General features: G+C 36.7%; 1 protein-coding gene across 5 annotated transcripts in view; it reads left to right on the top strand.

The window, feature by feature from the left end:
* The window catches only part of OXR1 (oxidation resistance 1), a 447,991-nt gene that overhangs the window by 274,973 nt on the left and 151,288 nt on the right, over positions 1-21,730 (top strand). Inside the window, exon 1 of one of the 5 annotated variants that reach the window (XM_047724299.1) lies at positions 9,273-9,496. The exons of the other annotated variants lie outside the window; for them this stretch is intronic. The gene's annotated coding sequence lies outside the window, so the exon portion shown is untranslated. Of the gene's footprint in view, positions 1-9,272; positions 9,497-21,730 lie in introns of those variants that run through there. 5 annotated transcript variants of the gene reach the window in all.

Below are 21,730 nucleotides of genomic sequence, written 5' to 3'. Positions count from 1 at the left end.
AGAACCTGTATCTCATACATGCTGTCTTACTCATACTCAGCAAAGAAGACTTTTTTCGGCTCTCAAACAAAAATCCTGAGCCTTAGCATAAATGAATCAACTTTGAGCATTTGCCCTTTCTTATCTCAATAAATGTGGCCTAGATAGCGGGTTATACCAATTACTTTAGGCCAGAGCCATAGATTTTACTTTTCATTTGAAGGTCAAGTCAGTTTCCCTTGAAGCACATGGGTTACATTGGAGTAGGGTGCTGTTATGACTGGTAAGAGGACTATATGCTAGGTGGCTAAAAAGCAGATATCCCCCAGAGTAGCTGTGACTAAATGGGAAACATTGGGTTTTAAATGTACACCCAAGATACATATTTGAAAGAAAGGCAACTTGAAGTTTATCTTATACTTCTGGAAATTAAATTCAAGGAAGAGTTTATTGAATTAAATATTGCCAGAAGAAGTAGAAGGAGAAGGAGGAGGAGGAAAAGAGAAAGGAAAAAAGAAAAGAGACAAAGACAGTGTTTCACACAGACCATATATCTGGCAAGGACTCCTAGATTAGTCCAGAAACACCAGTAAAATACTAACTTTTTGTATACATATTTTGTTTTCTGGTGTTTTGATTTAATGGAAGACATGATTTGGAGAATGTAGAATAGATTGTTATACATCCATTAGTCTTTCAAATAAAGCCATTTTAAATGCTTGAACAGTATTCTATCATTGTTAATTCAAGACTTAGTTCTCTAAGAAGGGACCATAGTGTAGCATTCTAAGATATAAAGTAAAGCAAAGTTTCTTTTTACTGAAGAGGTCAGATCTGAAGTTTCTAACATTCTGTTGTGAACAGCTGAGAGTCTGATTCTCAATTCAGCACTGGTGTAGAAAGCCATGTGGCCTAAAAGTGCTCCCAACATCATCCCAATAAATACTTTGAATCTTCTCCAGCAACTGAGTCTGAGCCATATGGCATATAATGAGTGGTTTTTAATTCATAAAAAATTCATTCTTAGGAGAACCTTAGATGGCTCTTGGGACATCTGGTTTCAAGTAGCATGGTACTCTGCACTCTCAAATAGCTATATTAATTGCCCTATAGAATGGGTTATTTAAGATTAGCTATTTAAATGTTGGGGAATGGGTCCTAAATACAGTGATTTTAGTTTGGGTGTAATTAATGGTGAGCTAATCTTCTAAAAGTAATCAACCAAATCCAGCTGCTTCTGCCAGATAGAACAGCAGATTAGTTAGGATACTAATTTGGCTATTGTAATAAAGGCCAAAAGATTTTATTTTTGCCCCATACAGCAGTCTGGGGGTGAGCAGTCCTGGACAGGTTTTTCAGTGTCAGTGGTAGAGACTTACTCTAGTTCCTCTGGCATCCTTAATATTCATCTCCCCTCCCTTGGTCCAAAAAAGACTTCTCTAGGGTTCCACTCTAACATCTACATTTTAACCATGAAAAGAGGGGAAAGGGAAGGAAGTTAACAGAACTTTTTTTGTAGAAGCCCCAAAAGTCATCACATTGCTTCTGTTCATTTCTCTCATTGGCCAGAAACTAAGTGCTGGACAGAATAGTACGCAGTTAAACCCTCTCTCTCTATAGAAGATGAGTACGTATGATAGGGAGAAAACTAGGAGGCTCTGGTAGAGAGCCTCTGGAGAAAAGAGGCTGTATAACTTCTTGTCCACCAAAGCTGAAATGAAGCATCTGCCCAAATTCTCTCAATAAGTGCACCAGGTTGTCCAAATATAAACTAACATGAACAGGATATACGACTGGTGTACATTGGAATAATGTTTTTACTTCAGTTACCATGGGTTATAGAATCCAGCATTTAAAAATAATTAATATATGCACTGTTTATTTCTGATCTTTAAAAATGCACACTTTTGAAAGCTTGGAAAATACAGAAAAACATTTAAAAAGTTAATAATCAACCATAATTTCACTAGCCAGAGAAAACCATTGTTAAAAGTTTGGTGTATTTCCTTTATGACCTTTCTCCGTAAGAGTCTTCTTTTTACTCATGTAATTGGACACAGTTTTGCATTTTTTAACCTAATATTATACAATTTTGTCACATCATTAAAATGGGATACTAATATCAGTTTCTATGTTTGCAGTAACTTAACCTATAGAAGTACCAGAATTTATTCTGCTGCTAGTACTAAATACTTAGAATTACCAGTCTTTGCTGGTATTAATAATGTTACTATGCACATCTTTGTGCATAAGTTTTTGCCTGCATTTTGAAGTATTAGAATAGAATCTTAAAAATGAAATTGAATCAGAAGGTAGGAAAATTTTAAAGGCTCTAGATCTATATTGCTAAGCTACTGTCCACAAAGAATATTGAAAATTTCTCCAGCTTGTTCTGCTAATCTCTTTTATATCACCCTCACTACCATTGTTATAATTAAATAAATTAAAGTTGCCTCAGTTGGAAAAGGACATTTGCAGACCCTCTGTGATAGCCTGGAGTATGATTTCATATGCACCAGCAATGTTTTCATGTCTACATTAAATTTTATTATTATAGTCATTTAATCCTCCCTTTTTTTAATGCAAATATAAACTATCATGTGCCTGACTGAGTCACTAAATTAGGTAAAAGGGAATTATAATATCTCATTTAATGACACCTGCTTACATTTAATTTTAATTTAATGATACCAACCAACTTGATTCAGCCAAGAATCTTGAATAATATATATTTTTTAAAATGAGCAGGTACTGAATTGCTAAAATAAATGACACCTCGTTTATTTATGTGCTAAACCTCATGCAGTCTTCTCAGGGGAGAGATTTCAGATTCTCATTTCACATTAACTCTAAATTTGGATAAAATCTTAACACTTATGATTATATGATTTCTAAGCCCTTGGCAGATTAAAAACAGCAAATTAGAAAAGAGCAACACCCAAGGGCTCCTGGGTGGCTCAGTGGGGTAAGCCTCTGCCTTTGGTTCTGGTCATGATCTCAGGGTACTGGGATCGAGCCCCACAGAGAGCCCCAGCTCTCTGCTCAGTGGGGAGCCTGCTTTCTCCTCTCTCTCTGCCTGCCTCTCTGCCTACTTGTGATCTCTCTCTTTCTCTCTCTCTGTCAAATAAGTAAATAAAATCTTTAAAAAAGAAAAAAGAGCAACAAACACATTAGCAACAAATAATGGTGGCTGAGAGATCAACAGAAAAGATAGAGACTTTGTATTATTTATAACATACACACACACACACACCCTATCATCATCACTGCCAGCAACAGCCTGAAATTCTGTTTTTTGAAATTGTAACATTTTAAAAACAATGCCACTTAATTGAATCAAGCTCGTCTATTCAAAGAATAGTAAAAAGTCCTAAAATAACTTTTTACAAGAAGTTTTAATATCATAGAAAATAAACATTTACAATAAAAGAGCTGGATATAACTTTGCACATAGAATTTGATCATAACTTTTAAAAATTGAAAAGACATCTCTTGAAAATAAATGCACTAAAATATTAACTACGATTTTCTTGGGCTGGTAAAATTATCTTTTTCTTCTACTTTTTCTGTATCTTTTAAATGTTCTAAAATGTATATGTATTATTCTAATTGAGATAAAGATATTATTTTAAAATAATATTCAGTGGTCTAGTTAAATAGTTTATTGAGGGTCTATTGGGCATGTCTCTTGGATGCTATTTAAATTATTTTTTTCTGTAAAATAATGGTAATAATTAGTCATACATTATGACATTAGAAAGAAAATTCTTGAATTAAGTCAAACATCATTATATATTTAGACAGTATGTTCATGTTATTTAAATAATATTGAATACATTTTGCCAATTAAAATCATATTTCAGTTCAGGAGAACTGCAATAATTTAAACCAGAAAAGTATTTTAAGGCGTGCCTGGGTGGCTCAGAGGATTAGGCCTCTGCCTTCAGCTCAGGTCATGATCTCAGGGTCCTGGGATCAAGCCCCGCATCGGGCTCTCTGCTCAGCAGGGAGCCTGCTTCCTCCTCTCTCTCTCTGCCTGCCTCTCTGCCTACTTGTGATCTCTGTCTGTCAAATAAATAGATGAAATCTTTAAAAAAAAAAAAAAAGAAAATTATTTTAAAAAATTGTATATAAACTAATCTTGCATATAGGAATGAAATGTTTATGTACAGTTTTTGTGGCATTTCTTCCATGTAAATCTGTTTCTTTGTATTTTGGGGGAATAATTTTTAACTTTTACTTAGAAGAATTCATAGTATTATCCAGAAAATCATTAAATGTATGAAATATTTTTATAATGTTAGCTTGAAGTAATCATCTGCAGATTTTCTGAACTAATTACATGGACAGTTAAATTTCAAGATTTCCTTTATCAAATGATGGATTACACTGAACACATTTCTACATCTGCCTGTTTTTAAGTTATTTTCTCTCAGTTCAAAATCCTTAAGTTTGGGGCGCCTGGGTGGCTCAGTGGGTTAAGCCGCTGCCTTCGGCTCAGGTCATGATCTCAGGGTCCTGGGATCGAGTCCCGCATCGGGCTCTCTGCTCGGCAGGGAGCCTGCCTGCTTCCTCCTCTCTCTCTCTCTGCCTGCCTCTCTGTCTACTTGTGATCTCTCTCTGTCAAATAAATAAATAAAATCTTTTTTTAAAAAAAAATCCTTAAGTTATTTTCTCTCAGTTCAAAATCCACTCTCGTGGATTCAGCTTTGTGAGACCAGGCTGGGTCTCCTGAGAACGAAGTTTCTGCATTGCCAGCGGCTGACTTTTAGGCTCTGCCCATAGAGGGCGCCAGAAGGAAAATGCAAAGCCTGATTAAGCAGGAGCTCTGCTTGCCATTCCTGTGAATATTTATCTGTGGAGCTCCTGTCCTTACTTTGGCAACCAGATTCGCTCCAGGAGCAACCATTCTCTAAGTTCCTATGTTAATGATTCCAAACACTTCCTTTTGTTCCCTAGAATTAGTAGGGGCTTCCTACAGTTGCCATCTCTGTGATAACTTGGTGTTATCAACTTTATACCTAAACTGTTCTTTATATTCTGTTCTGTCTCCTGGCTATACTGACTGCTACAGCATAATTTCCTAAAGCAGAAATACAGAGATTGATAAAATAATTTTCCTACAGTTGATGTTATAAGTTAATATGGATACATATGTGGTCACTCTGATAGAAGTTATCTGGACTTTGCAAAGAAGTTCATATATAGGATATACCTAGTTCTATACAATTCAGGGGTAGAAATTGTAGTTCTTCTCATGACCAGCATAGCTCCCTGATCAACATTTTAAGGAATTAAAAATTGACTATATATACTCTATTTGTATGTGTGTATATGTCTAATTTATGGTATGTGTATGTACTTATATATAACATATATAAGTATATGTGTGTACTTATATATGTTATATATAAGTACACATATATATAATTGTAAAAATATGACAGGAAGACAAGAAGGAAAAAACTTAAAAGTTTAATATGGTTGTAAAATAGATCAATCGTTAGTTCATAAAATAGATTAATTTCATCATCCTACTTGCATCTAAATTCTGGACTCAGTAATGAATTCATTGGCTAGTAAAACAATTAGCAGATCTAGTTACACATTCATCAGCTCAGTGGTGTCCGTATTGTTCGTATCAACAAGGTTGTTCCATCTTCCCATTTACTCTCTGTCCTGTGCCTACCATCAACCACTTATATTTGACCTTAGTTACAACCTAGATAATCTCAAGTTTCTTCATGCATAGGAAGAAAATATACCACTGTCCAATAAATGCCACATCCTTTATTGCTGACTTGGACTGACTTCTGCTAGCTCCTGAAATTCTTGGCCACCTTTGCCAGTCCCTAGCCATGACTATTTTTATTCCTGAATTTGAGCTTACTCTGGGTTCCTGGCTTGTCCCAGACCACACTTCTGGCTTACCTCTTCCCTTTTGCCACAATTTCGTGTTGATGACTGAGTTGGTTATATAGTAACCATGTGAAATTCATCCCTTTCTATCTCACATCCTATAATTGCCATTCCTTGACACTTGAAACTCCTCAAAATTCTGGTTTTGAGGCTGGTAAAATTTGTGCTCTGTGTGCCCTTCCACCTTCCCTAAGACTAGGTGGTGTTAGCCTTGCTGCTTCCCAAGCCTGCCAGCCTCTACTTAAATAAAATGAACAGAAAAGCCCAGGCCAAAATGGGAGAAGTAGGTGACTACTTTTATTTTTCTGGTTATCTCGAAGTATTCAGGGAAGGATGTTATAAAACCTTATGGCTGAGTTTGTCAGCTCTGGAGTCAGAATAGACTGAGCTCAAATCTTGGTTCAATCATTTACTAGTTGTGTGACCTTAGCCAAGTTTCCTTATCTGTCTCTACCTCAGTTTTCTTAAGAATAATATGACTACAATGTATCTGCCTCAAAATTTTTATAGGATTAATAAATTGAATAATCCATATAAATTTCTTAGAATTGTTCAGCACAGAAAAAGCACTCAAATGTTAGCAATGTTTATGTTACCCTTCAATAATGCTATTTAATGACAGTTGATATTGAAAATTGAATATCCTAAGTGACTATTTTCCTGACTTATGAGCATTAGGGGAGGGTTATTAAGTAGACATAGCTTACTATTGAACACTCCATCTCTGTGCGGCATCTAAATCCATAAATGAAAATGATAAATGAAAAAGGGAGAAAAATCACTACTAATAAAATCCTTCAGAATGTAATTTCAGTCTGTGTTTGAAAGGCCCAGTGATTGTTAGGAATCTGGAAGAAGCAGTTGCCAGAATAGAAATCTCAGAACAGCCTGTTCCCAGGTTGCTGGGTTAAGCTATTAATGGTCTAGCTGGGTTTGTATTTAGATTTGAGTACCAGACAAAAGATACTGTTTTCAGGGGCTCCTGGGTGGCTCAGTGGGTTAAAGCCTCTGCCTTCGCCTCAGGTCATGATCCCAGGGTCCTGGGATCAAGCCCCACATCAGGCTCTCTGCTCCCCGGGGAGCAGAGAGCCTGCTTTCTCCTCTCTCTCTCTCTGCCTGTGATCTCTGTCTGTCAAATAAATAAATAAAATCTTAAAAAAAAAAAAAAAGATACTGTTTTCACCCATGAAAGGGAACCTGTATGTAATTGGCTAACATTTTTTTGCCCTAGACAGTGACTCCACAATGAACAGTTACCAATAATATACATCTGATAGATAGATAGATACGATAGATCATTCTTAATCTAATCATATATTTTAATGATCAGATAACTCTAAAGAACTTACTAGGGTTTGCAGAGTTTCTCTGTAAGCATGATCACAATTAATCACATTTAAATTACTTTCAAGATTTCAGTAGAAATTGATCTAATTTTCTGTACGAGGAACTGACCCAAAGATATAAAGTTAATGTGTCTAGTGTAACAGAGCTAGTAATCAACAAATTGTTTACTCCAAATTTGTTACTCAAATTTAGCATTCTTTCCATTACTGCACGATGATGCCAATACTCTCTTGCTACTTCATAGAATGTCAGAGTTTGAAAGTAACAATGGTAAAGATGGAATACCATTAATATTTGAAGACTTCAATATTTGAAGAAACCAACTAATCTACAAATCAAAGTAATTATGAATCCTGATTTTAGAAACTCACTAAAACAATTTATTTTCCTACTCAGAATATTGAGAAGAAAATCTTTAGTTTAATGTATATCTTCCAGAAAGAAAGAGAGGGAGAGAGAGAAAGAGAGAGAGAGAGAAGATACAACAGTAACCAAGATTTCAGTGTTTATTACATGCCAGGTGCTACAGTAAGCATTTACATGATTCACCTGATGTACTGCTCATGAGAATCCCATACAAAATAGTTACAACTTTTTCACTAAATGGATGAGTGAGGAAAAAAAAAAAAAAAAAACACAACTTGAAACCTAGAGAGGTTAAGTGGTTGTCCAAAGTCACACTGTCTCTACTAGGGAGGGGTCAGGATTCAAACTCAGAATAAGTTCTGAGCCCCTATTCTTAATCACAGTGCTATATGTTCTTGATTTTATTTAATTTAGCATTAATAAGTGTGTATTTCTTCAGTTCAGTAAGGGTTAGGGTAGCAGGGATTGGTTAAAATGCCAACAAGTTTCAGTAGTCTTGCGGCAGCAGCCAAGATGCTATTGTCTGAGGCTCACAGTGGAACTGTGTGCATTCTGACCAACCACACACTGCCAGTCAGCTGCACAGAATCCCAGCGTGTGATTCAGCTTAGACAGATGACCAGCATTTTCTTCCTGTGTATGACTGACTGGCAGCTGTGACTCTAAATACACAGAATGATACACAGAGAATATTTTAAATAAGGATCATTCGAAACATTATATCTTTTTTTTAAACCATCTTAACCATTTTTTTTTTCCATCTTAACCATTTTTAAGTATACAATTCAGTAGTGTTAGGATATTTTCATTGTTGTGAAAGAGATGCTCAGAACTTTTTCATCTTGCATATCAAAAACTTTATACCCATAAATGACTTTTTCCCATCTCCCCTTGTCCTCTTATTGCTAGCCCTTGGTAACTACCATTCTGCTTTCTGTTTCTTTGAATCTGATGACTTTAGAGAGATTATATAAGTGGAATCATAAAGTATGTGTCTTTTCGTGACTGGCTTATTTCACTTATAGGTGAAGAAAGCCTGTGTGCTTAGCATAAAGTTATCAAGGTTAATCCATATTGAAGCATGTGACAAGATTTCCATCCTTTTTGAGGCTGAATATTATTCCATTGCATGTACATACTGGATTCCATTTACTTATCGATTAATGGACATTGGGTTGCTTCTAACTCTTGGCTGTTATGAATAGCGTTGCTGTGAATGTGAGTGTGCAGATATCTCTTTGGGACCCTGTTTTCAATTCTTGTGTATATATATACAGAAACCGTATTTCTGGATCTTTTGGTAGTTCCATTTTTAATTTTTTGAGAACCATCCCTATTGTTTTCCGTAGTGATTACACCAGTTCACTGTCCTACCCACAGTGCGCTAGGGATGGAATTTCTCCACATTCTTGTCAACACTTGTTATTGTCTGTAAAACATTGTATCTTTTTCAGGTTTTGGTGAGGCAATTTATTTTTTATTTCAAAAATGTACTATCCTTGAAGGCTTCTAAATGTTTAATTTCAGGAGCTAAATATTTCCCAGAACATTCCTAGAGTAAATGAGTAACTTGCTCTTTGAACCTAAAACACGTATTTGTTTCTTCATTCTTTTGGCTACCACTGTCTTACCCAGCTCTAAAAGCTTCTTCAAATTAGTCCAAGGGAGACAAGTGGGAAGGTATAGACTTCTCACTCTGACAGTCTGGTAAAGATGGAGGGAAAAAATGGTGCTATTCAAAGACACTTAGTACTTGAAGATTTAGAATTTAGGATGGAAATAAACCCAGTGAAATAGCAAGAATGTTTGAAAGAGAAGCCACCAACCCACTGCTATAGAAGGCTGAATTCCAAGGAAATATGCCCAATATCCTTGAAGCTGAGAAGTAAGTTTCTGAAATCATTCCTTTCTATATTCCTGTTTTGCATTTACTTGAAACATGCATCATTAGTTGGGGGAAAGCATGTCCTGCTAGTGAAGCATGGAAATTAACCAACTGACAGAATCTTATCCAAGTAACAGTGGATTTGGATATTTATATAGTGACCCTATTAGAGAGTATGTACCAGAAATTGCAATCCTTTGACTTTAAGAAAAAAGCACTAGTTATATTAGTTGTCTGTAATATTCTGATGCTGCAGTATGAGTCTTAAAAAAAAATAACAACTCTTGAGGACATTTATCTTATTTCTATTAGTATCATTTGATTTTTCTTGTTTACATTTCTCATTTCACTAGTAGAAACTTGTAGAGGCAAATGTCTTTTTCACTCTAAACATTAGAACAGAAGAACAAAATGAAATTGTAATGTGTTTAATGTCACATGTATTCACAATAAGATAACAATATTTAGAGTCTCAAAAGAATTGTTAATGTGGGAAAAAAATCAGAAAATTTCACCTTTTACAGCCAGTGACTAATAAATTTTCTAATGCTATCAAATAATTTGTAAAAACAATTGATAAAAAAACATAGCAAGACAGATTTTTTTTAATGTAAAGAAGAACAAATATTGGCCAAAACTCAGGGTGGCTCACTTGAAAAGAAATAAAAATAACAAAAGCCTGTTAGGTTACTTAAGACAAGATTAAGTGGAAGTATAAGAGTAAAAGTTAATAATAAGCTAAAAACAAGGCACTTGTTCTGTGAGACATGTAAAAGTAGCAAACCTGAGGACAATGCAATTTTCTTTTCTATATTTATTCTGTGTTATGGTTATCTAGCATGATGAACGAAATAGGAATATTCCTGCCATTATAGAACATAGTATAATTTCTTTTGGGGGATAAGTATTCAACAATGGAGAGTGCTTTTATTTTTAAATAAAAATAGTCTTTTATGTTTCAACTTTAGCCTTTGCTAATTTTAAAAAGCCAAATTTCTTATTAAATTTGAGGTAAGGCTGTATAATAGCAAAGTTGGAGGGAAAACACTACATTTTATAAAGTACCAAAAAAACCATAAAACAAAAAATTCTCATGAAGCAACAAACAGCAGTGTTGTATTTCCTGTTGTTAGAAATAATTGCTAAAGCTTTTCACTTGACTAGCAGGCTTATTTTGTGAAGGAATCATTAATACATAATATAGTGAGACTTTGGAGAAATCTATGAAATTGATCACAAAGTGGCCATGAAACAAATAGAAGATTTCTTAGAGAAAATTGGTATAGAATAGAGAAAAACAGAGGTCTTTGACTTCTTCAGGGGCCTTTTTAGTAGTAGTAGGAAAATAATAAGTAATGTGCAACCATAGTTATCACACTATTTGATTTCTTTCTAGTCTTTCTAGTTTAGTCAATGAAATAACAAGGGAGCACCATTTTCTGATGGACACTAACAACATAGTCAAAAACTATTTGATTTATTTTGTTATAATACTGATTTCAGATAGTGGGTAGATTTTTATGATGTTCTAAGAATTACACCAGAGAATGTTTAACTACATATAATTACTCCAAGCTGCCAGTCCCTCAAATGTCTTCTGGAGTATCCTTTCTCTCACTAGGTGTTCCCCTCTTGCATGAGATACGCTTTAAAGCAATTCCACAGAATTAGCTACTGTGGGATCTTGGTAGGAACCAACCGTGGCATCGGGTTTCCAGAAGATAGACTACCTTGCTCTGCCGTTGGTGGGAATGAAGGTCAATACCTACACAGACTCCTCCTCTCTCTGGCCAGCCAGCTGCAGCTCAGCTAGGTTCACTAATCACTTTGAAGATGCTCACTTGGCTTCACATGAGTAGGAAGATTTCCCTAGTTCTTGCCCAAACCATACGGGGTTTGGGGCGGAAACTCAATATTCTGACGACTTTCTCCAAAGAAGTTCTTTTTTGACATCTTTCATATCAACTGTTTCATACCTTTTAGGTATGTGGTGGACCAATGCTGGCCAAACCAATGTTACAGTCTTCTTAGCATCACTTTTAGGATATGGAGATGTTTGGTACCGACTTCACAGTATCAACAGTGGGGTTCTCAGACAAAACTGAAACAAAGTTCTACCTCCATAGCTTCTATATATCTGACAGATCTAGTTATGATAGTTTTTAACATATTCTTACCAATTAGGGTTTTAAAAAAAACCAAAAACATTTTTAAGGTAGTGATTGATATACAAAAGCAGTATATATTTATGTGTACAGTGTGATCAGTTTGGAGATAAGTATCTCATGTATCCTTGAGGCCTCTATCCCATAAACACCAATCACCTCCAAAAGTTTCCTCCCACCCTTCTTACTTAATTATTCTTATGATAAGAACACTTAATATAAGATCTACTCTCTTAGAATTTTATTTAGTATGCAATATATTATTGTTAACTATACCCATTATGTTGCCCAGTAGATCTTTAGAACTTACTCATGTTGCATAACAGAAACTTTGTACCCTCTGACTAATAATTCTCCCAAGCCCCTGGTAAGCACCATTTTACTCTCTGTTTCTATGAGTTTGGCTATTTTAGATTGTTCATATAAGTGGGATCATGTAGGAGTTACTCTTCTGTACATGGCTTCTTTCACTTAGCATAATGTCCTTCAGGTTCAATCAATTGGGAGAAGGGATTGTGTTTTTGTGGAAAAGACTTTTTAAAGTTATTTCTGTTTAGAGATATAGCTTGTAAACTGAATATTTTAAATAGAAAGCACAGTTTTTCTTTAAGGGGTAAGCACAATTCATAAGTCTAGGCATTTTTATGTAAGAATAGAGTTATTTGATTCCACTAACTTATAAATTTAACAGATTAAGTTCCCTTAAAATTTATTCCCATTTACAAACCTAGTTAAAAAAACTTCTTCAAACATTTTAAACTATACTTTTTTTTTAAACAAACACTATAAATGCCTAATGGAGCAAATTTAAAATACAGTAAGTCAATATTTTTAGATATTTAACTCCTATAAAACTAATAAATCAAGTCTATAAATGTCATAAATTAGATTCTCTGAAGCATTTCAAACATCATAAAATCATGCCTGGAAGCAAAACTTCCAATGAAAGATGACAGATGAAATATAACCATTAAGGTTTGTTTCTTTTCAATACTCAACTTAAATGACATTAAAGTGATTTTTTAAAAAAAGGAAATATAGGACAAAGGGAAAAATGTAAAAGAGGGAATAATAGGAACAATTTGGAGGCTGGAAAGCAGATAGCTTAGGAGATAGGGAAGCTAACAGAAAAGTGAAGAGGCACCAAATTGTAGTGCAGAATTCCCAAAAGCCAGTTGGTGATATTGAGTCTGAAAGATAAGACTAAAAAGTCTGTTTATAAACTAGATTTGCCCAAGAGAAAAGACCTAACATTATGGACATTAAGAATTCTATGAATCAGCTCCACGAGAGGATCTTACAGTGAAGAGTACAGCATCCAGCCTCATTGCCAATAAGCTTTTTTCATGTCCTGCTCGTAAATGGGAAAGCTGTTGAGGTGCATTCCAGAATTTAAACACTCTTAAATTCTTAATTTAAGCACTCTTAAATTACAGCTTCTAGGGGCGCCTGGGTGGCTCAGTGGGTTAAGCCGCTGCCTTAGGCTCAGGTCATGATCCCAGGTCCTGGGTTCGAGCCCCACATCGGGCTTTCTGCTCAGCAGGGAGCCTGCTTCCTCCTCTCTCTCTGCCTGCCTCTCTGCCTACTTGTGATTTCTCTCTGTCAAATAAATAAAAAAATCTTTAAAAAAAAATTACAGCTTCTAATATGAGAATATTGACCAAACCAAATGCACAGGGAAGAAAAAAAAAAAAAAATGGAAGGAACAGAAAATGTACAGGGGTGGGGTAGAGGGGGGAGCTTCGAAAACATCATTAATACTCTCAACAGAATATTTTGTATCCATAAACCCAAATAGGGTGATACAGGAATGAATATTCAAAAACAAAAAATAAAAGCTCTTAAAGATTAAAGATAGGATTGCATAAATGAAAAACTCAGTAAAGCCTTTTGAAGGAACTCTTCCCCAAAGTAAACAAATAGGATAAGACGAAAAGAGGAGATAACTAAATAGAAAAATTAGAGGGCCAGTAGTGGAAGTCCATTTTCTAAACAAGAGTTTGAAAAAGAGACGCAAGGGAAAAATTGAGTGGAGACAAGTAAGAGAAACTACTCAGGAAAATTTCCCAAAACTGAAAGACGTGAGTTTCCAATTTGAAAGATCCCAGTACCAAGAACAATGAATAAATATAAACCAACACCCAGGCATATTATCATGAAACTTAAGAAAACTTGTGACAAAGAAAAGGTCCTCACATCTTCTGGAGGACATATTTATTTATTGGATCAAGAATCAGAATGGTATATAACTTCTCTACCGGAAACTGTAAGACAATGGAGTATGCCTTCAAAATTCTAATGGTGAATTATTTCCTACCAAAAGTTTTAATAAAATTATAAATAATATGTGAGAGTAGAATAAAGCCATTTTCATACATGCGTGTCTTTAAAATTTCCCTCCCATACCCCATTTCTTGGGTGCCCCATCAGTACAAAAAAATAAAGGAAAAAAGAATAAGGTGTAGAATCCAGAAGACAGAGACACATATAAGGAAGAAGTAAAGAGCATCTCCTGAGGGGCAGTTCCACTAAGAAAGCTATTCTATACAGCAGTTCAGGCTGAAGCAGCTCAGAATGGAGAGAGTTCAAGGTTGGCTCTGGGGAGTGGAAAAAGAAAGAGATTGGAAGAACTGCTTTTTAATAAGAAGCCCATGAGTATTAACTGTTGGCTTCTTTTAGTTCATAGGATTGTGATTAAAAATTAAAACTAAGATTGTAAAGAGACAAAACAATCAAATCACCATGTTGTAGAAAATTCACACAAATCCAGTTGGAGTAATATTTATTTCTTCATCATCTCTCTGCTTTCCTGGTGATAAAAATTACAGTTCAACCAAGGAGATGGTTATCATCATCTCCAGTCTATTACAGTAACTGTAGTCATTGATTTGGGTTGTGGATGGTGATTCTGGGTTTCTCAATGCTACTTATAGAAAAATCTACCAAAATACAGGTTAACAAGCCAAATCTCTTCTTTTAATGGGACTTTTCAAGCCCACCCCTTTTAACAACCTAATAAATCACATGTTCCCTTATTCATTTTTTTCTCCTAATATCTCAGGCAACTTTTGTCTGAACTAATTTACTAGGTAATATACCTATTATCCAGATTTACAACTGAATTTACAACATTTTTTTTTAAATTTTGCATTATCTCATTATTCACCATTTTACATACTATAGTAATCCGGTTCTTCTTGGAACTTATATATAAGTAGATAAAGGAAAAAGAAAAGAACATTGTAAATAAGTAAATTGTATAATAAATTAAGTGATAAGTGCTGATGGATAAAGAGAATGATAAAGGTAGATCAGGAGTGCCAGGTTGGGGTGTGTTGCAATTTTCTTTAGTGGTATTAAGGGTAAGTCTCATTAAGAAGATGATGAAAATGAGCAAAGACCTTTAAGAGGTGAGTGGCTAGCAATGCAGATACCTGGGGAAAATAGAATTCCAGGAAGACAGAAAGAAAGGCCCAGAGGCAGGAACTTGCTTTATGCATTTCAGGAATATCCAAGTGAATGTGACTGGAATGAAATGAACAGGGGAGAATAAATGGGAGATAAGTTTGGTGAGATAATGGTGATCACATAATACAGCATCTTAGAAGCTTTTATTCTGGATCGTAGGACTACAGCCCTTACCCACAGTGAAACAAACAGTGACAAATGATTTTGAGCAAAGAAATGGCAAGATCTGATTTACATTTCATTCTGTCTGAAATGAAGAAAATTGAAAATGGAAACCATTGAGCCAACAAGAATGGAAGCAGACAGACCCGTTAGAGGTTATTGTTGGGTTCAGGTAGGAAATAGTAACGTTTTTGGCAAAGATGGTAGTGACGGAGGCAATGAGAAGTGCTCACATTCTGTTTATATTTTAAATGAAGAGCTAACAGATTTTCCTTGTAGGTAGGATGTGGTGTTTGAGAGCGTAAAGAGAAAGTAAAGAGAAACAAAATAAGAAGTTAAGTGTTCCTGCAAGGTTTTGGCCCAAACAAATGGATTTACCCTCATGTAAAATGGGACATATGAGGGTAGAGCAGGTTTACAGAGAATTCATGAGTTCATTTTTGAACATGTTAAGTTCGAGATGGCCAGAAGGGTGTTCAAAGTGGAGAATAAGCAAGTTGGCTATGTGAATCTGGGGTTGGGGCAGGGAGGAGTTTTGTGCTGGAAATAATTGTTTTGGGAGTTTTCAATATGTAGATGGTAAATAAAACCTTGATGAGCTCACTAAAAGAATAAGCATGGACATATGACCAAGAACTGAGGCCTACGTGTCCTCAGTTTGGGGAGAAGAAGACCTGGCAAAAGAGGGCAACCAGTTCAGTAGGAGAAGAACTAATTGACAGTGATCTCCTAGAAGCCAGTAAAGAAAGTGTATGGGGAAGGGGTATAGAGGTCAAGGTTTGAATGGGAATTCAGATGACCATTGTTTCTATGAAGGTCAAGGGCTCTGGTGACTTGACCAAGAACAGTTTCAGTAGAATAGTCAGCCTAGAAGCCCAACTAGACTGGATTTAAGAGAGAGCATGAGAGGTATTAGAAATGGAAAATAAAGGAAATTTCAAAGAGTTTTTCTGCAAAGGGGTGAAGAAGAAGGGAGTGCTCATCGATGGAGTAAATTGGCTTAAGGGAGGGCTTTTTTCGGATGGGAGAAATAACAACATGTTTTGATGTGAATGAGAGTAATCCAGCAAGGAGGGGCAAATGTGACGATATGCAGTGCAGAGTTTCAGAAGGATTGTCTTTGAATGGATGAGAGAAGAGGAAGATAAATGAGCTGAAAAGTAGGAGCACATGAGAAAGCTGAGCTAGTGGGGGCAGGTGCCAGTAGGAGGGTCGATGTGACCCTGAGAGTCTGTGCAAGTTCTCTGAATGCTTCACTTTGTCCAATAAAGTAGGTAGCAAGATCATCAACTGAGAATATGGATGGAGGGAGAGTTAATGAGGAGAAAGGAAATGGTGTGAAATCCCCTTCTAGGAGAGTGGGAGAGTGCATAATGGGAAAAGAGAGTAGCCATGCCACGCAGCACTCTGGGATCACTGGAGACGCACAGAAATACCTCTGGAAAGCCTGCTTGTCATGCCTCTATAGTGGAATTTGAAAATACAAAACAACTTTACAGTTGTTTTTTTAAGACGGACTTTGACCAAAGAATGTTCTCAAACAATAGGCTAACCTTCTCCTGGCAGTCCAAACAGGTTAATGTGCAATGGTTAGTGGGCTTCTGTGAGATGTGTGTGCACATTTATGGCTGCTGCCGGGCCTAGATCCACTCCCCTACCTGGCTTTTCGACTCTCCCTGTTCTTGAAACCTCTCTGGATGCCCTTCCATGCATTTCCCTCTCTTTCTGGTGTGTATTTCCTTCTTATGGTATTTCTAGACGGAATTGTTAGTATATGAACTGATGGGCATTACCAGTATTTTTGAGCTGGGGGAAAAGAGAAAAAACAAAGCAAGTACTAGAAGACCTGAGGACAGAGAAAGGAAAGTTACAGATTTAGATAAGAAACGACTCAGAATGAGAGGCCCATGAAGGTGAGAATTGCTGTGAGGCCTGCTGAGCCGTGTGGTACATATGAACAGCAACAGTAGAAAGAAAGCAGGATGATGGTATGAGATGGATCTCAAGAGGACACCTGAGCTCACTTGAGTTACTTCTAGTGGCACTTTCAGATATCGGGTTAACTGAACACTGACTCTTATTTAATGATCTAACTTTTCAAGGAAGGAAGAATGTATTTCTTGCGTCTTTGTTTTCATTTATTTACGAGAAATACGTGGAATCCCTCATCTACTTTTTTTTTTAAGATTTTATTTATTTATTTGACAGAGAAAGAAAGATCACAAGTAGGCAGAGAGGCAGGCAGAGGGGGAGGGGGAAGCAGGCTCCCTGCGGAGTAGAGAGTCTGATGCGAGGCTTGATCCTAGGATCCTGAAATCATGACCCCAGCCAAAGACAGAGGCTTTAACCCACTGAGCCACCCAGGCGCCCCCTCATTTACTTTTAAACCAAGCAGTCTCTCTCTCTCTCTCTCTCTCTCTTTTTAAGGCTGGAGTATTTATTTTTTTTTTAAGTTTCTATATTTATTTATGTACTCTACCCCTAAACTCACAGCCCCAAAATCAGGAGCCTCATCACCTTCCAACTAAGCCAGCCAGATGCCCCGAACCAAGCAGTTTCTTATAGTATGACATAATAGTTAAAAGCTTCCTATCAGGGTTTGTATATCTCAGCTGCATGATTTAGACAAATAATTTAATCTCTCATTGTTTGGTGTTTTAATATCTATGAGTTATAGGGTTGGTATGAAAATTAAATAGTATTATTACAGATAAGGTACCTTTTACTACTAACTCCCAACATTCCAAGGTTAGGCAGCTAGTAAACAGTGGAACTGGAACTATGACCACCACCACCAGCACAGTTTTAAAATCTTATTCTTAAAGGTCCCATGACTAACTGCTTTCCACTTGGAAATAAAATCAGAAGGCAAGCATGAGTCTTTCTTGATCCTTGAATTGAAAACTCCATTTTTAGAGGAAGAAAAGAATTTACACATTATTTCTCTGAGGGTATCCACTTTTTCTTTTTCTTGCAAGACATACTGACTTGATGGAATATTTAAATGTAAAGTTATTCAGTTAAAAGGAAAAGGAGAGGACACCTGGGTCCTCAAGCTACAGGTGCATTTTTGACACACTGCTGCCCCCTGCTGCCTAACTTGGCTTTTTCAGACATCATAGCTTCTAAAATTAACAAGCTAAATCTCCCCGCTATTGCAGAGCCATACTAAAGAGGAAGCTGAGTCCCTGAGGTGAGCACGGTTACACTAATGGAAGATTTAGGATTAGACTACTGAAAAGCCACTTCTTCCTGCTTTGCCATATTGTCCTTCCCGTATTAAATGTCAACAAATGACTTATTGGATGCCAACTATGAATCTGGTGCTGTTAGAAAATACTCAAAATGGAGAAGTGAAAACCAAGAAATCTGCACTGATAAAACTTGTATTCTCGTGTGAATAAACAGCCAACAAATAGGAAAAAAATCAGTAAATAAAATACTTAAGTTTATGATTGACACATTAAATAGTAATATTGATGACTAGTATTTGCAGGTCACTGTGAGAAGAGCAAGCTAAAGGCACAATTCCAAGAACTGTCTATGCTTTGCTTCATTGGGTTCTCACAGCAACTCTCAAGCAGCTATTTAACCTTAACCTTAACCTTAACCTTTGGTGAAGATACTGAGGCAAGACAGGAATGATCCTAAGAGGTGGAACCAGGCCCTGAAACAGAGCTCCTCTGACTCCAGATGTATTGAGGGCAGTCTTCTCAAGGGAGATGACACTAAAGAGGAGAAACCGAGCTTTTGAAGATCTAGGGGACAGCAAGCCAGGCAGGAGGAACAGTACATGCAAAGTGAGTTTGGGATGTCTAGGTGCCAGAAAAAAAGAGCCACGTGGCTGTATTAGAGAAGCCTGCAGGGAAAGCACCAGAGTCTAGGTCATGCTGAGGAGCTTGGATTTTATTCTAAATTACGGAAGAAATTCATTCAAAATTATAAGAAATTATTAGAGAATTTTAATCAGAAGAATAGCCATAATGCTAATAAGGAGCTCACTCCGGATATTAGAAGGAAAATACATTGTAGGAGGGAGGACAAGAGTTGGTAAAGGCAACTAGTTGGAGAGTAATAACTTCTGTCCCACCTAGATCTCCTTCCTCTTCCCGAGGCCTAAAGTGTATGAGTCTGCATGTTGACCCCTTCATAAGGGCTGTAGACCCAACCAAGTCTATGATTTGTGGCTGAAAACCAACCTCAACTCTGCTCATGAAACCAATGAGCCCCATGACACCAGGCCCACTTGATATGCTGCATCTGCCGAGCGGAGTTCTTTTTCTTCCTAATTTGCATACAGGTGCCATATTGAATAGTGCCAGGATTGACTCCACTCGTCTTTTCATCCCAAACAGCATATAGACCTAGCATGGGGGCGTATACATAGTAGGTTCTTGGTCCACCTGGTTTACTTGATTCTGATTTAACCTAGTCTGGTTATAGAATGTAAGACCATAAATTCAAGGTGCAGACTCTGTTTTGATTATTTGCCCAGGGTGTATGCAGAAAGGAATGAAGTTGAGGGTCCCGCCAAGCCCAGCTGAACAGCTCCCGTGTCCCAATCTCAAACAGGGCAAGTGAAACTTAAGTGTCTATTAAATTGTTGAGACTCTGGTTTTATTCTCTGGCAATTGATAGGACGCGTGGCTCTGTCTGTTTGAGAGCTGGTTTTTTTCTTGCTTCCAATAAAGTAAATGCTTAAAGAAAAGCAGGCTAAGAAGGATCTTAACACCAATATTGCTCTGTAAGAGAAAAGTTTTGTCAACTTTGAAATTAATTCAAAATTAAGTTAACCATCTGGTTCACTTGGCGGTTTGTTAAAGGTGCCCTGTAACTAGTCAAGCCAGGGGGCCTCTTGGTTACACATAAGAACGGAAGCATGGAAACTTGTTCCCTTCCCCTAACTACTGCTTACTTATCTGCTATTTCATTTTAAGACTTTATTATTCATTTGAGTGGTAGCTCTTGTTTGGAGACTTAAAGTTCTCATCTGTCTTTTTGCTTTGAGTGTGAATGAGTTCAAAATCTCTCCTAAGAAGAACAAGTTCAGTTAATGAGACCAAAAATCACTGGTACCTAAAATTTCAGAGGATGCCAGCCAGGGGTGATCTGAGGCATGAGATCTGGAGCCCAAGGACACTGGTAAAAATAGACTGATTCATATTGCTGTTAATAGTTAAAAGGAATCTATGAAACACAGACAACAGAGTCTGGGCATAAAGGAACCAGAACTGGTCTCTCTTCCCTTAAAAGGTGCTCAGTCTTATATAATCTCCCTGCCTATAGGAACAAGTACTACTCAGAAGGGAGAGTGGCCAGGGGGAGATTCTAGATGTGGGCCACATGTGGCCCGTGGACCACCACTTTGCAACCCTTGCTTTAAAATTACATTGAGTCGGGACACCTGGGTGGCTCAGTGGGTTAAGCTTCTGCCTTCAGCTCAGGTCATGATCCCAGGGTCCTGGAATTGAGCCCCACATAGGGTTCTCTGCTCAGCAGAGAGCCTGCTTCCCCATCTCTCTCCCTGCCTGCCTCTCTGCCTACTTGTGATCTCTGTCTGTCAAATAAATAAATAAAATCTTTATTAAAAAAAGCATCATTTAAAAATTTTTAAAATAAAATAAAATTACATAGAGTCATGGTCCCTCTGAGAAAGAAGCACGCATGGACCTTGCTTTTTGCTTTATTAACAATCAGTCACATCATTACATTCTCTATTCAAATGGAGGCATCATTTCCCCATAAGAATGCAAGAGCTATACTTCGTGGGGGAAAAAATAAAGACAGCATTAATCTAGTTTCTTCGGTCACTTTTACAGTATGCAAGAATAGTGGAAGTGGCCTTTTCCTCCTTGCTTGTAAATGAGCCCACAGGCTAATAGGAATAAGGCATATCCAATAAAGGTAGCAAGTAAAACTCTCGGAGTAGTATTCAAATTCTCTGTAACTCACTGAAATTAGAATTCAGTATTTTTGGAAATGGGGCCTGTGGCATGCCTAGCTGCAGGCTAAGAGATCCATGTTAGAGAAAGAGCAGTTAATAGGAACACTTGTAAAAAAAACTGTTGAATAGGTTTTAGTTTTTTGAAAATGCATTTCAAATGTTCTTTATCCTTAATTTTGTAATTTCAGTCTACCATATATTATTTTCAAAGTATAAATTTTTGCAAAAATTCCTACCGAACTTCCCTTTTATCTAGTAACTCATTTAGTTGATTCAGTGAATATTTATTAGCAGCTACAAATGCCAAGAACCCATCTAAGTACAAGAGATCCATCAATTAACAAAAAAGATAAAGATCCCTATCTTCAAGGAGCTTATCTATTAAAACTAAAAAATAATAAATTTCCTGGTATGTTGGGAGGAAATAAGTATGATGGGAAAAATGAAAGTAGAGCAAGTTAAAAGGACCTAGGCTGGGGGTATGTTAACCCTGCA

Source organism: Lutra lutra, chromosome 4, assembly GCF_902655055.1.
Source record: "Lutra lutra chromosome 4, mLutLut1.2, whole genome shotgun sequence".
Classification (NCBI taxonomy): domain Eukaryota; kingdom Metazoa; phylum Chordata; class Mammalia; order Carnivora; family Mustelidae; genus Lutra; species Lutra lutra.
This window is presented reverse-complemented; position numbering and strand designations above follow the sequence as displayed.